Source organism: Oncorhynchus mykiss, chromosome 16 (assembly GCF_013265735.2).
Source record: "Oncorhynchus mykiss isolate Arlee chromosome 16, USDA_OmykA_1.1, whole genome shotgun sequence".
NCBI classification, from domain to species: domain Eukaryota; kingdom Metazoa; phylum Chordata; class Actinopteri; order Salmoniformes; family Salmonidae; genus Oncorhynchus; species Oncorhynchus mykiss.
This window is the reverse complement of record NC_048580.1, coordinates 73,232,733-73,246,765: the sequence shown is the minus strand read 5'-3', so window position 1 is coordinate 73,246,765 and position 14,033 is coordinate 73,232,733. Positions and strand designations below refer to the sequence as shown.

General features: G+C 43.2%; 1 long non-coding RNA gene across 1 annotated transcript; it reads left to right on the top strand.

The window, feature by feature from the left end:
- Nucleotides 1-10,150: 10,150 nt before the first annotated feature.
- Nucleotides 10,151-12,250, top strand: LOC118939590. The gene is made up of 3 exons (XR_005036624.1): nucleotides 10,151-10,269; nucleotides 10,606-11,303; nucleotides 11,521-12,250. It is a non-coding gene; the product is annotated as an uncharacterized LOC118939590 (long non-coding RNA).
- The last annotated feature ends 1,783 nt before the right edge of the window (nucleotides 12,251-14,033 follow it).

The window sequence follows — 14,033 nt, the reverse complement described above, 5'->3', positions numbered from 1 at the left end:
TCAAATTAATAATAACCAGTACTGGATGAGAGCTACTCAAATCAAATCAAAGTTTATTTGTCACGCGCGCCGAATGCAACAGGTGTAGGTAGACCTTACAGTGAAATGCTGAATACAACAGGTGTAGGTAGACCTTACAGTGAAATGCTGAATACAACAGGTGTAGGTAGACCTTACAGTGAAATGCTGAATACAACAGGTGTAGGTAGACCTTACAGTGAAATGCTGAATACAACAGGTGTAGTAGACCTTACAGTGAAATGCTGAATACCACAGGTGTAGGTAGACCTTACAGTGAAATGCTGAATACAACAGGTGTAGGTAGACCTTACAGTGAAATGCTGAATACAACAGGTGTAGTAGACCTTACAGTGAAATGCTGAATACAACAGGTGTAGTAGACCTTACAGTGAAATGCTGAATACAACAGGTGTAGGTAGACCTTACAGTGAAATGATGAATACAACAGGTGTAGTAGAACTTACAGAGGACCATGTTCTACTAACTGAACTACAGAGGACCATGTTCTACTAACTGAACTACAGAGGACCATGTTCTACTAACTACAGAGAACCATGTTCTACTAACGGAACTACAAAGGACCATGTTCTACTAACGGAACTACAGAGGACCATGTTCTACTAACTGAACTACAGAGGACCATGTTCTACCAACTGAACTACAGAGAACCATGTTCCACTAACTACAGAGAACCATGTTCTACTAACTGAACTACAGAGGGCCATGTTCTACTAACGGAACTACAGAGGACCATGTTCTACTAACTGAACTACAGAGGACCATGTTCTACTAACTGAACTACAGAGGACCATGCTCTACTAACTGAAATACAGAGGACCATGTTCTACTAACTGAACTACAGAGGACCATGTTCTACTAACTGAACTACAGAGGACCATGTTCTACTAACTGAACTACAGAGGACCATGTTCTACTAACTGAACTACAGAGGACTGTGTCCTACTAACTGAACTACAGAAGACCATATTCTACTAACTGAACTACAGAGGACCGTGTTCTACTGACTGAACTACAGAGGACCGTGTTCTACTGACTGAACTACAGAGGACCGTGTTCTACTGACTGAACTACAGAGGACCGTGTTCTACTAACTGAACTACAGAGGACCCTGTTCTACTAACTGAACTACAGAGGACCATGTTCTACTAACTGAACTACAGAGGACCATGTTCTACTAACTGAACTACAGAGGACCATGTTCTACTAACTGAACTACAGAGGACCATGTTCTACTAACTGAACTACAGAGGACTATATTCTACTAACTGAACTACAGAGGACCATGTTCTACTAACTGAACTACAGAGAACCATGTTCTACTAACTTAACTACATAGGACCATGTTCTACTAACTGAACTACAGAGGACCATGTTCTACTAACTTAACTACAGAGGACCATGTTCTACTAACTGAACTACAGAGGACCATGTTCTACTAACTGAACTACAGAGGACCATGTTCTACTAACTGAACTACAGAGGACTGTGTCCTACTAACTGAACTACAGAGGACCATATTCTACTAACTGAACTACAGAGGACCGTGTTCTACTGACTGAACTACAGAGGACCGTGTTCTACTGACTGAACTACAGAGGACCGTGTTCTACTGACTGAACTACAGAGGACCGTGTTCTACTAACTGAACTACAGAGGACCCTGTTCTACTAACTGAACTACAGAGGACCATGTTCTACTAACTGAACTACAGAGGACCATGTTCTACTAACTGAACTACAGAGGACCATGTTCTACTAACTGAACTACAGAGGACTATATTCTACTAACTGAACTACAGAGGACCATGTTCTACTAACTTAACTACAGAGAACCATGTTCTACTAACTTAACTACATAGGACCATGTTCTACTAACTGAACTACAGAGGACCATGTTCTACTAACTTAACTACAGAGGACCATGTTCTACTAACTGAACTACAGAGGACCATGTTCTACTAACTGAACTACAGAGGACCATGTTCTACTAACTGAACTACAGAGGACCATGTTCTACTAACTGAACTACAGAGGACCATGTTCTACTAACTGAACTACAGAGGACCATGTTCTACTAACTACAGAGAACCATGTTCTACTAACGGAACTACAGAGGACCATGTTCTACTAACTGAACTACAGAGGACCATGTTCTACCAACTGAACTACAGAGAACCATGTTCCACTAACTACAGAGAACCATGTTCTACTAACTGAACTACAGAGGACCATGTTCTACTAACTGAACTACAGAGAACCATGTTCCACTAAATACAGAGAACCATGTTCTACTAACTGAACTACAGAGGGCCATGTTCTACTAACGGAACTACAGAGGACCATGTTCTACTAACTGAACTACAGAGGACCATGTTCTACCAACTGAACTACAGAGAACCATGTTCCACTAACTACAGAGAACCATGTTCTAGTAACTGAACTACAGAGGACCATGTTCTACTAACTGAACTACAGAGAACCATGTTCCACTAACTACAGAGAACCATGTTCTACTAACTGAACTACAGAGGGCCATGTTCTACTAACTGAACTACAGAGGACCATGTTCTACTACTTCCTGGATTCTGTCTTCTGGTTGATGGTGTCTGAATCACTAGCACTGGTTTCCGCCTGGTGGGGGAGCACTGGGTTCTGCCTGGTGGGGAGTCAGCCAGCATCAGCAGGAAACGCACGGTGCTCCAGATACACAGGGCAATGAAGATGATGGGGATAAGGGTCAACTTCCTGTTGGCCATATTGGAAAGGATGTGGGACAGAGGACTGCAGGCCAGGATGAGCCGGTGCTCAGACAGAGCCACATGCTGGACGACAGCGAGCGAAAACAGGAATATTTATCAAGTGGATAAATGTGCTTGCGAGCTACCATGGAAAATGTCTGTGATAGCCAAGAGTTAAGAGTGTAATTAGTGAATTCACCCTGAGAACTCTGTGAAATCCATGTAAAACCACTCAAATCAATGTAAAATCAATATAATCAATGTAAAACCACTGAAAACCACGGTAATCAATGCAGAACCACTGTAATCTCTGTTAAAAAAAAAACTGTAAAATCACAAATTCAGCTACAATGATTTAGATTTTCCATGTATTCCTGCCCAAATGTCACACCTGGTTACACTAATCAATAGTTTTGGGGTTAAGATTGTCACAAATCCTCACGGCTCTGTGAATGTGCTTCTTGATGAGGATGGGGAGGGTGAGGTAGGCCAGAAACCTTAGACGCATCGTAGACAATACGACCCAGACCCAGCGCTCATACTGTGACAACTAGAGGGACACCCCCCAGGTGTGTGTGTGTGTGTGTGTGTGTGTGTGGGGGGTGGGGGGGGGGGGTCCCTAATGCAACGCCAACTCTGCACCTCACTTCCTGTAAAGTTACACCCCACTGTACACACCATGTCATTTCAACGTGGATAATTGCGTAATATTTAGTTGAGACATTGATCAATGAGATTACAACCTATATATTCACCCATTTGAAACGATACCAAAAGTGAGTTGAAATTCCAATGTGTTATCAATAGGCGTTCAACCATCTAAAAGCACAACCCAATTCCAATGGAAAAACAATGTCTGATTTTTGGTTTAGTCGTCACCCAAATGTCTATCACGGCGCTTCCAACCGTTTAAAAGCAAAGTTTAAATGGGAATACAATGTCAGGTATTTTGTTTATATTCAACAGATGAATACGTTATCACTGTGCTTCATCTAACAGGCGAAACCAAATTACCTGGGTTGTAGATGAGATTATATTAAAAATATATGGTGCTAGTGTAACGGATGTGAAACGGGCTAGCTTAAGTTAGCGGTGGTGCTAGTGTAACGGATGTGAAACGGGCTAGCTTAGTTAGCGGTGGTGCTAGTGTAACGGATGTGAAACGGGCTAGCTTAAGTTAGCGGTGGTGCTAGTGTAACGGATGTGAAACGGGCTAGCTTAAGTTAGCGGTGGTGCTAGTGTAACGGATGTGAAACGGGCTAGCTTAAGTTAGCGGTGGTGCTAGTGTAACGGATGTGAAACGGGCTAGCTTAAGTTAGCGGTGGTGCTAGTGTAACGGATGTGAAACGGGCTAGCTTAAGTTAGCGGTGGTGCTAGTGTAACGGATGTGAAACGGGCTAGCTTAAGTTAGCGGTGGTGCTAGTGTAACGGATGTGAAACGGGCTAGCTTAAGTTAGCGGTGGTGCTAGTGTAACGGATGTGAAACGGGCTAGCTTAGTTAGCGGTGGTGCTAGTGTAACGGATGTGAAACGGGCTAGCTTAGTTAGCGGTGGTGCTAGTGTAACGGATGTGAAACGGGCTAGCTTAGTTAGCGGTGGTGCTAGTGTAACGGATGTGAAACGGGCTAGCTTAGTTAGCGGTGGTGCTAGTGTAACGGATGTGAAACGGGCTAGCTTAGTTAGCGGTGGTGCTAGTGTAACGGATGTGAAACGGGCTAGCTTAAGTTAGCGGTGGTGCTAGTGTAACGGATGTGAAACGGGCTAGCTTAGTTAGCGGTGGTGCTAGTGTGACGGATGTGAAACGGGCTAGCTTAGTTAGCGGTGGTGCTAGTGTAACGGATGTGAAACGGGCTAGCTTAGTTAGCGGTGGTGCTAGTGTAACGGATGTGAAACGGGCTAGCTTAGTTAGCGGTGGTGCTAGTGTAACGGATGTGAAACGGGCTAGCTTAGTTAGCGGTGGTGCTAGTGTAACGGATGTGAAACGGGCTAGCTTAGTTAGCGGTGGTGCTAGTGTAACGGATGTGAAACGGGCTAGCTTAGTTAGCGGTGGTGCTAGTGTAACGGATGTGAAACGGGCTAGCTTAGTTAGCGGTGGTGCTAGTGTAACGGATGTGAAACGGGCTAGCTTAGTTAGCGGTGGTGCTAGTGTAACGGATGTGAAACGGGCTAGCTTAGTTAGCGGTGGTGCTAGTGTAACGGATGTGAAACGGCTAGCTTAGTTAGCGGTGGTGCTAGTGTAACGGATGTGAAACGGCTAGCTTAAGTTAGCGGTGGTGCACGCTAAATAGCGTTTCAATCGGTGACGTCACTTGCTCTGAGACCTTGAAGTAGTAGTTCCCCTTTGCTCTGCAAGGGCCACGGCTTTTGTGGAGCGATGGGTAATGATGCTTTGTGGGTGACTGTTGTTGATGTGTGCAGAGGGTCCCTGGTTCGCGCCCGGGTATGGGCGAGGGGACGGTCTAAAGTTATACTGTTACACAAGTAATCAACGCTGTTGGAGATTCTGACAAATATTTATATTGCGAAGATCTCCAGAGACCTGGGACGATTTATGCCTGCTATCTTTAGACTATTCTCTGTATTAAACGTGATATTGAAGCTTGTTTTGTTGACAATGCAACCAAATATCAACATTTTAAGGAGATGTATCTACTGCTGGGGTAGTTTCAACTGAGCAGCTGGCTTAATCCCATTCTTAACTTTTATTATTGGTTGAGTTAAAAAAATATATTATTTGACCTTTATTTAACTGGGCAAGTCATTTATCAGACCTTCCCCTTATATTACACCTTCCCCTATATCTCACCTTCCCCTTATATTACACCTTCCCCTATATCACACCTTCCCCTATATCAGACCTTCCCATATATCCCACCTTCCCTACATCACACCTTCCCCTATATCACAACTTCCCCTATAGCACACCTTCCCATATATCCCACCTTCCCTACATCACACCTTCCCCTATATCACACCTTCCCCTATATCAGACCTTCCCATATATCACCCCTTCCACTATATCAGATCTTCCCCTTATATCACATCTTCCGCTATATCACCCCTTCCCGTTATATCACATCTTCCCCTATATCACCCCTTCCCCTATATCAGACCTTCCCATATATCACCCCTTCCACTATATCAGACCTTCCCCTATATCACCCCTTCCCCTATATCAGACCTTCCCATATATCACCCCTTCCACTATATCAGACCTTCCCATATATCACCCCTTCCACTATATCAGACCTTCCCATATATCACCCCTTCCACTATATCAGACCTTCCCATATATCACATCTTCCCCTATATCACCCCTCCCCTATATCAGACCTTCCCATATATCACCCCTTCCCCTATATCAGACCTTCCCATATATCACACCTTCCCCTATATCACCCCTCCCCTATATCAGACCTTCCCATATATCACACCTTCCCCTTATATCGCACCTTCCTGGATTCTACTCAGAGTCCCATGAGGTTCAGTCCAGATCACAATTAGCTCACAAATGGAGGAGTCAGTGTATTTTCTCTGTATCTTCACATGTCTTTGATGATTCTGTTTGCAGATTAAATCCCCTGCCTATATGCCTATGTTTGTGTAATTTGGGTTTGCCATTTGCTCAATGATAACCTCACAATGCAAACGGGTTAACTGACGCTGACAGTCAAACTCAGGTGACTGTTGTACTGCGGTGGTTGTGGCCCGTACATTGTTTCTCTGGACTCAAGGTCAGCTTCAAGTCCGTCTGGGTCTGAGCGCAGATGGAATCCAGTGGTTTTATAAGCACAAATGCAGATCAAACTGGAAATGAGGAATGTTTAGACAAAGTAAAGGTATACACATATTTACTGGTTTAAAAATGTGTATTTTTTGTTGTTTTATTTACAAAAAGCCAAAGCAAGTGATTATTTAAGGTTTCAGGGTTAACTGTATGTCATAACCCCAAATGATCCTTCATTCATAATTATACATAACCACATACCGGTACGTATGGTTTGTCTCAACTCAACATCTGAGACACAAGATGAAGGATTAAATTGTCATCACATCCCAAAAAGCATCATCAGTCTATCATCACACGTGAAAAACTTCACCAGAGTCGAGGAGTAGTAGTCATACTGAAAATACATAATGATCTTCTCCTTCTTTCTTTCTTTCCTTCCTTCCTTCCTTCCTTCCTTCCTTCCTTCCTTCCTTCCTTCCTTCCTTCCTTCCTTCCTTCCTTCCTTCCTTCCTTCCTTCCTTCCTTCCTTCCTTCCTTCCTTCTTTCCTTCCTTCCTTCCTTCCTTCCTTCCTCCCTCCCTCCCTCCCTCCCTCCCTTCCTTCCTTCCTTCCTTCCTTTCATTCTTTCTTTCTTTTTTTCCTTCCTTCCTTCCTTCCTTCCTTCCTTCCTTCCTTCCTTCCTTCCTTCCTTCCTTCCTCCCTCCCTCCCTCCCTCCCTCCCTCCCTCCCTTCCTTCCTTCCTTCCTTCCTTCCTTCCTTCCTTTCATTCTTTCTTTCTTTTTTTCCTTCCTTCCTTCCTTCCTTACTTCCTTCCTTCCTTCCTTCGTGACAGCTGAGAGCCAGGGGTCAAAGGCCTACTTGCTGTTTCCGGGGGGCCTGGGGTCGTAGTGCGAAGAGTTTCTGAGGCAGTATACTTGCTGATTGCTTCGTTCTCTCCCTCACAACAACCAGCTAAGACACTGCCAGAGAAACACTCCCAGTAGCCTCTTTCTCCAGCATCTTCATCTTCAGGTTCCTGGTATCCAGTATATCTTTGGTATCTCGCTGCCATGTTTCCCACAGGGAGTCTAAATTAACGCACACGCACACACACACACACACACACACACACACACACACACACACACTTCTTTAATACAAAGTGGTCAAACGTCAAACCTTACAGTAGATACCTATGTCGCCACAGCGATGTATGACCTCAGAGGAGAATCCACTGTGTTCCCCCACAGTTCAGTTGAAAAGGCAGGGAAAGATGGCGTTGTAGTCGTCCTCCTGCGAGGGTCAAAGGTCAAAACAATAGGTTCCCCTCTGCCTTCTGATGACAGGGAATACTTCAATGGGTCAACCTCTTGCCTCTGCAGTAGTTTCTGTCAGGCTATATTTAATACATTTTTAATTCGTATGAATATGTTTTTTTCTCCCTAGATTTAAAGTCAAGAACTTAACGTAACACTGATGCATCATGAAAAGGAGATTATTTAGAGACATGAAACCAGACAGAATCTAACCCGGAGTGGGTAAAACCTTTCTTTGACAGTGCTGGCAACACGTTTGAGCAGAATCACACAACATGAACTACAAACACCCCCCCCCCCCCTCAACTAAGAATAGCCTTGATGTGACTCATATTCTTGCAACAAAAGATGAGTTAGAATCAGCTCTCATTTTGTTACATGTGATTTGTGTGCGTGTGTGCGTGTGTGTGCGTGTGTGTGTGTGTGTGTTTGTGTGTGTTTGCGTGCGTGCGTGTGTGTGTGCGTGCATGTGTGTGTGAGACGTCTGTGTGTTTGTGCATCGTAAGTTTGTGTCAGCGAGCTAGAATGCGTACAGCATTTTTTTTTTGCGTGTGTAAGTCCACGGTGTGTGTGTGTGTGTTGTGTGGGCTGGACCAGACCATTACTGTATTGCCACACAGAGAAAGACAAAGCCTGTAGTTTCAGTCTGCCTCCCTCACTGCAGAGTTATTTTGAGCAGGCGGACAGAGAACCCATTTCATACAGTACAATACACCCACACCCCCATCCCACCCCCTCACTGGGACAGATTCTGCCGACGGGACAGTAGGGGTATAGGGGAGCCGTCTACACTAGTCAGCGAGTGAGGGGGGAGTGGCAAAGGAAGAGAATCAGAGAGGACCCGGGATAGGAGGGTAATTGCATTAATAAGCAAGGGAGCTCAACACTCCCTGAAGGGGTGCTCCGTCCTTCGGATCGCTGAAGGGGTGCTCCGTACTCGAATTCGTGAAGGGGTGCTCCGTCCTTCGAATCGCTGAAGGGGTGCTCCGTCCTTCGGATCGCTGAAGGGGTGCTCCGTCCTTCGGATCGCTGAAGGGGTGCTCCGTCCTTCGGATCGCTGAAGGGGTGCTCTGTCCTTCGGATCGCTGAAGGGGTGCTCCGTACTCGAATTTGTGAAGGAGTGCTCCGTCCTTCGGATCGCTGAAGGGGTGCTCCGTCCTCGGATCGCTGAAGGGGTGCTCCGTCCTTCGGATCGCTGAAGGGGTGCTCCGTCCTTCGGATCGCTCCGTCCTTCGGATCGCTGAAGGGGTGCTCCGTCCTTCGGATCGCTCCGTCCTTCGGATCGCTGAAGGGGTGCTCCGTCCTTCGGATCGCTCCGTCCTTCGGATCGCTGAAGGGGTGCTCCGTCCTTCGGATCGCTGAAGGGGTGCTCTGTCCTTCGGATCGCTACGTCCTTCGGATCGCTGAAGGGGTGCTCTGTCCTCAGAATATTCAACTAAACTTGGAGGAACAATTAATATTAGTTCTAGCTTCCAAACGTTCTAAGATAAGGCACTGAAAACCAGAGGAAGAAATAGGAAAACAACGACTGAAACATAATTCAAATCCACTGCTATGTGACACAGATTTAAAACAAAGGAGTCCATGTTGACAACCGGGAGGGAGGAGTTGCTGTTAAGTTGTTGTTGTTGTTGTTAAGTTGTTGTTTACTTGTGTTCTAATAGCATGTGTTGACATCCTTGGGCAAGGGATGCTGTCATTTTCCTTTTATAGGCAAAGAAACTGGGAAAGACATCAAATAGCGACTGAGGAATAAAACCGAATGAACACCCCTCATTGACCTGCTTCAGTTGGCTGTGTGTTCGTATGTGTGTGTATGAGTCAGGCGCTTGCTGCTGCGGCGACAGAAACCGCATGACAACAGGAATTCCTTCCTGCTTTAGTCTTGATGTAATCCCTATACTAATACAGGGTTGCAGAACAGAACACTGGTCGGGGAAACAACCACATCCCAGCTGGCCGTCTGGCTGAAACAAACAGTTAGTAACACACACCACAGGCCTCCCGTCAGCTTCCTGTCTCTGACACACTCCTCAGACACTTCTCTGTGGAGAGATTCAGCTTATGTAGACTTAGGTTAGGCTCAGATGAGGTTATATGGACTTAAGCTCAGATGAGGTTATATAGAATTAGGCTCAGATGAGTTATATAGAATTAGGCTCAGATGAGGTTATATAGAATTAGGTTAGGCTGAGATGAGGTTATATAGAATTAGGTTAGGCTGAGATGGGGTTATATAGACTTAGGTTAGGCTCAGATGAGTTATATAGAATTAGGTTAGGCTCAGATGAGTTATATAGAATTAGGTTAGGCTCAGATGAGGTTATATAGAATTAGGCTCAGATGAGGTTATATAGAATTAGGCTCAGATTAGGTTATATAGAATTAGGTTAGGCTCAGATGAGGTTATATAGAATTAGGTTAGGCTGAGATGGGGTTATATAGAATTAGGTTAGGCTGAGATGAGGTTATATAGAATTAGGTTAGGCTCAGATGAGGTTATATAGAATTAGGTTAGGCTGAGATGAGGTTATATAGAATTAGGTTAGGCTGAGATGAGGTTATATAGAATTAGGTTAGGCTGAGATGAGGTTATATAGAATTAGGTTAGGCTGAGATGAGGTTATATAGAATTAGGTTAGGCTGAGATGAGGTTATATAGAATTAGGTTAGGCTGAGATGAGGTTATATAGAATTAGGTTAGGCTGAGATGAGGTTATATAGAATTAGGTTAGGCTGAGATGAGGTTATATAGAATTAGGTTAGGCTGAGATGAGGTTATATAGAATTAGGCTCAGATGAGGTTATATAGAATTAGGTTAGGCTGAGATGAGGTTATATAGAATTAGGTTAGGCTGAGATGAGGTTATATAGAATTAGGCTCAGATGAGGTTATATAGAATTAGGTTAGGCTGAGATGAGGTTATATAGAATTAGGCTCAGATGAGGTTATATAGAATTAGGTTAGGCTCAGATGAGGTTATATAGAATTAGGTTAGGCTGAGATGAGGTTATATAGAATTAGGTTAGGCTGAGATGAGGTTATATAGAATTAGGCTCAGATGAGGTTATATAGAATTAGGTTAGGCTCAGATGAGGTTATATAGAATTAGGTTAGGCTGAGATGGGGTTATATAGAATTAGGTTAGGCTGAGATGAGGTTATATACAATTAGGCTCAGATGAGGTTATATAGAATTAGGTTAGGCTGAGATGAGGTTATATAGAATTAGGTTAGGCTGAGATGAGGTTATATAGAATTAGGCTCAGATGAGGTTATATAGAATTAGGTTAGGCTCAGATGGGGTTATATAAAATTAGGTTAGGCTGAGATGGGGTTATATAAAATTAGGTTAGGCTGAGATGAGGTTATATAGAATTAGGCTCAGGTGAGGTTATATAGAATTAGGTTAGGCTCAGATGAGGTTATATAGAATTAGGTTAGGCTGAGATGGGGTTATATAGAATTAGGTTAGGCTGAGATGAGGTTATATACAATTAGGTTAGGCTGAGATGGGGTTATATAAAATTAGGTTAGGCTGAGATGGGGTTATATAGATTTAGGTTAGGCTCAGATGAGGTTATATAGATTTAGGTTAGGCTCAGATGAGGTTATATAGATTTAGGTTAGGCTCAGATGAGGTTATATAGAATTAGGTTAGGCTCAGATGAGGTTATATAGAATTAGGTTAGGCTCAGATGAGGTTATATAGAATTAGGTTGTACAGCATCCTGCGCTAAGACTGTTATCTGTATAGGGTAGTTAAGACTGTTATCTGTATAGGGTAGTTAAGACTGTTATCTGTATAGGGTAGTTAAGACTGTTATCTGTACAGGGTAGTTAAGACTGTTATCTGTACAGGGTAGTTAAGACTGTTATCTGTATAGTATAGTTTTAACTTTTTAAAAATCTGTTTTTAACTAGGCAAGTCAGTTAAGAACAAATTCTTATTTTCAATGACGGCCTACCAGGGAACAGTGGGTTTAACTGCCTTGTTCAGGAGAAGAACGACAGAACGACAGTCATAGCCACTAGGCTACCTGCCACCTGTTTTCTGTATGGGGTAGCTAAGACTGTTATCTGTATAGGGTAGTTAAGACTGTTATCTGTATAGGGTAGTTAAGACTGTTATCTGTATAGGGTAGTTAAGACTGTTATCTGTATAGGGTAGTTAAGACTGTTATCTGTATAGGGTAGTTAAGACTGTTATCTGTATAGGGTAGTTAAGACTGTTATCTGTACAGGGTAGTTAAGACTGTTGTTATCTGTATAGGGTAGTTAAGACTGTTATCTGTATAGGGTAGTTAAGACTGTTATCTGTACAGGGTAGTTAAGACTGTTGTCTGTATAGGGTAGTTAAGACTGTTATCTGTATAGGGTAGTTAAGACTGTTGTCTGTATAGGGTAGTTAAGACTGTTATCTGTATAGGGTAGTTAAGACTGTTGTCTGTATAGGGTAGTTAAGACTGTTGTCTGTATAGGGTAGTTAAGACTGTTATCTGTACAGGGTAGTTAAGACTGTTGTTATCTGTATAGGGTAGTTAAGACTGTTATCTGTATAGGGTAGTTAAGACTGTTGTCTGTATAGGGTAGTTAAGACTGTTGTCTGTATAGGGTAGTTAAGACTGTTATCTGTACAGGGTAGTTAAGACTATTGTTATCTGTATAGGGTAGTTAAGACTGTTATCTGTATAGGGTAGTTAAGACTGTTATCTGTACAGGGTAGTTAAGACTGTTGTCTGTATAGGGTAGTTAAGACTGTTATCTGTATAGGGTAGTTAAGACTGTTGTCTGTATAGGGTAGTTAAGACTGTTATCTGTATAGGGTAGTTAAGACTGTTGTCTGTATAGGGTAGTTAAGACTGTTGTCTGTATAGGGTAGTTAAGACTGTTATCTGTACAGGGTAGTTAAGACTGTTGTTATCTGTATAGGGTAGTTAAGACTGTTATCTGTATAGGGTAGTTAAGACTGTTGTCTGTATAGGGTAGTTAAGACTGTTGTCTGTATAGGGTAGTTAAGACTGTTATCTGTACAGGGTAGTTAAGACTGTTGTTATCTGTATAGGGTAGTTAAGACTGTTATCTGTATAGGGTAGTTAAGACTGTTATCTGTACAGGGTAGTTAAGACTGTTGTTATCTGTATAGGGTAGTTAAGACTGTTATCTGTATAGGGTAGTTAAGATTGTTATCGTAACTGTATAGCGTATAGTTTTGTGGCTTGGTTCGTCACCCTGGGTTACCCACAACTGGGTTAACTAATATCGGTGTGTGTTTGTTTTTGGTTGACGGGCGACATGAACCTTCTAGAAGCGTCCTGTGAGTCACAGTTCAACGTGTTCTATGGCAGCAGAAGGGTTATAATACACGTGCCGTTTCCAGGTAACTACTGTATGAGATGTCACGACAAACCCGTGGCAGTTTCTTTCCTGTCCTTATTTCTGTGACGTTTGTTGTCGTAACTATGCATAGGGCTGTGACGGTCATGAAAATGTGTCAGGTAAATAACTGCCGGTCTCACGGTTGTTGACCGTTAATTAACCTAAACACATTTAGCATCTCCTGGCTTCCACACTTGGCCTACAAGCCACTGATGCAGACTTTTGGGAACATCTACGTTTTAAAAAGTCAAATAAATATGTTTAATATAGCCTAAACCATCACAATAAATCCATTATTTATTTTTGACAGGTCTAAAGAAACATGATATGAAGAAAATGTGGCCTATTTCAGAAGAACAGAATAGTTTACTCTGAGTTGTCCTTATATTAGGTCCTGATCTGGCTGTGGGCGACTTTCTCTCTCTCTGTCTCTCTCTCTCTCCCTCTTTCTCTCTCTCTCTCTCTCTCTCTCTCTCTCTCTCTCTCTCTCTCGCTCTCTCTCTTTCTCTGTCTCTCTCCCTCTCTGTCTCTCTCTCTCTCTCTCCCTCTCTCTCTCTCTCTCTCTCTCTCTGTCTCTGTCTCTCTCTCTCCCTCTCCCTCTCTCTCTCTCTCTCTCTCTCTCTCTCTCTGTCTCTCTCTCTGTCTCTCTCTCGCTCTCTCTCCCTCTCTTGCTCTCTCTCCCTCTCTGTCTCTCTCTCTCTCTCCCTCTCTGTCTCTTTCTCTGTCTCTCTCTCTCAGATACCGATAAGCTTTATTTGCATAAATGACAAGACCACTGTTGCTAAAGCGAAGGAAGATAATGATATCAACAATAACAGCACCAAATGGATAATATGAATGGTCATTAGGGAA